The following is a 2,757-nucleotide window of genomic DNA, read 5'->3' as shown; positions in this document are numbered from 1 at the left end:
AATTTAAAATTAGGGTCCTCTAGAAAGAACCACTTAATTTAAAATTTAAACTTGAAAATAAATCTATGATTGGAATTTGGAATTTGAAAATTTGGAAAATGCACAAGATTAATTTAAATTTGGAAATTAGGGTTTATTTAATTAACTACTTAATTTTAAAATTGAAAATTGAAATTGAAATTTAAATAAGCAACCAAATTTGAAGAGCGAAATTCAAAATTTAAATAACACACAAGGTCAATTTAAAAAATTCAAAAATTAGGATTTTTGAAATTAACCATTTAATTTTAAAAATTAATTGTGAAATTTGACTTGTAGATTTAGATATATTTACTAATAGATGAATAGATAAATTAATTAAATTGCTTGTGAATTCAATTGATTGGGAAAGGGAATTAATCAAATAACTGCGTATTTAATTAACTATCTTCAAACCATTGTTAGGTGTATACACGAGGTATTGTGGCTTGATCAACTGATGTATAAATAGGAGGAGGAGGTGTATCCTCACTAATTGTTGTATGATGGGGTGGGGCAGTAGGATGTGCAGCAGCAATAGGCTGAGAATATGTATGCTCACAACCACGGCTAGAACCTCCCGGTCTACCAAGTACATGCCTAACAAATGATGGGGCATACTCTAGTGAGATCCCCTGCTCCATAGCAATGACCTGATATGAATCCAAGAGATCACTAGATAAGCATGCGCTCATCTATCATAAAGGATCTATTCCATGCCTACTTTCAACATCCATCGATGATGATATATCTACTCGAACATATGGATCACCACTTGTTGATGTATCATGAATGCTAGTATGAGAGTGCAACAAATATTTACCCACCCGATCTGATGTCAGCTCATCCACCTATGTGGCTATAGTAGCAATACTGGAAAAGATGGATTGTTGAGTATCATCTGGTATACTATTTGCAACATGTGTTAGGTCTGCACTCTTGGGAAGAACCACAAGGTTTGGACCAATCAATGCACGTTTATTAACAAACAGGGGTGCACCTAGTCATCTAAACTTATCTGCAAATCTGCCCTTCCCTTGCCCAAGATGTTTCAGAAAATTGATGTAATCAACATCATCCAACAAATGAAACTCTGCAAATAATTGTTTGTAGAAATAAAGGGTCAGCTCATCTTTTTGGGGCCACCTATGATGAGTTTCTAGCCATCTAGGATAGATAAAAGGTGCCACTAGTGCATCTGTGCACCTGGTAGGCATCTAACTCTTCACCCTACCAAAAGCCTGATAATGAGGAAACATGGTTTTCACATTAGTTGTGGAAACTCTATCATTCAATATGTCCCATTTCACCGTACCATGTACACTGCATTAAAGCGATCTATAGAATTCCTGTGCATTGACCTCATCATATGGATTATAATTGTCAATGAGGTCAATCACATGAGGTAGCTCCTCTCTAATAATCTCACCCCTTTGTTTATTTGTTTTATCATGCATGTTTCTCAATGTGATATTTAAATGATCTAAGGCACATTGGAGTACCTCTACTATCTCATTGTAGAGCTTCTATCTCTCTTATGAAGTTGTGGCAGACCTATGCGACGTCTATTGACTCCTAGGGGGATGAACACTAGGCTCAAAACTACTAGTGTTATGTGCTCTAGGCTCATCAAACATGATGTGAGTGGGTAATGTATATATATATATATATATATATGTGCACATGTGCATATATACATATACATATACATATATATACATATATATATGTATATATATATATGTGTGTGTGTATATATATATAAAAATATGTATATATATATATATATGTATATATATACATATATACATATATACATACATATATATACATATACATACATATATATATGTATATATGTATACATATATGTATATATGTATACATATATACATATATATATATACATATATACATATATATATGTATATATATGTATATATATGTATGTATATGTATATATACATATATATGTATATATATATATGCACATGTGCATTTATTATTACACATTAAACAATAATTAAAATAGTATACATACATTTAAATCATTTTAAAATTAAAAAAATTAGATATACAAAAAAGAAATTTAAATGTCATAAATGCATACAAGTTAAAATTTTCTAGATCTATAAAGACAAATTTAAGATAAGTTTCTAGATCTATGCACAAAAGAAATTTAAACAACTATAAATTTAATTTAAAATTTCAATATATGTCTAATTTGCAATTACATATATTTGCATATACAATAATTAATTTAAAAATTAGTCAAATTAAGACAAATTAAGTCAAATTAAATTACAATTAATTTACAATTTCATATACAATTTCATTAACAGGTCCTAATTTGGTCTTATGTGGTCCTAATAGGTCCTAAGGGATGCAGATGTGTGGTAAGGGGCCATGTTTAGTCCTAAGGGGTCACCCATGTGTTAGAACACATGCGTGACCCCTTAGGACCACATAAGACCCCTTGCGACACCATTTGGTCTTATATGGTCCTACTAGGTCCTAAGGGATGCACATGTGTTGTAAGGGGCCTCGTGTGGTCCTTAGGGGCCACCAATGTGTTAGAACACATGCGTGACCCTCTATGAGCACATATGATCCCTTGCGACACCATTGGGTCTTATGTCGTCCTAATAGGTGCTAAGGGGTGCACATGTGTCGTAAGGGGCCTTGTGTGCTCCTAAGGGGTCACCCATGTGTTAGAACACATGCATGACCCCTTTCAAC

The sequence above is a fragment of the Cryptomeria japonica genome, chromosome 7 (assembly GCF_030272615.1).
Source record: "Cryptomeria japonica chromosome 7, Sugi_1.0, whole genome shotgun sequence".
Classification (NCBI taxonomy): domain Eukaryota; kingdom Viridiplantae; phylum Streptophyta; class Pinopsida; order Cupressales; family Cupressaceae; genus Cryptomeria; species Cryptomeria japonica.
Note: the sequence above shows the minus strand (reverse complement) of the source record.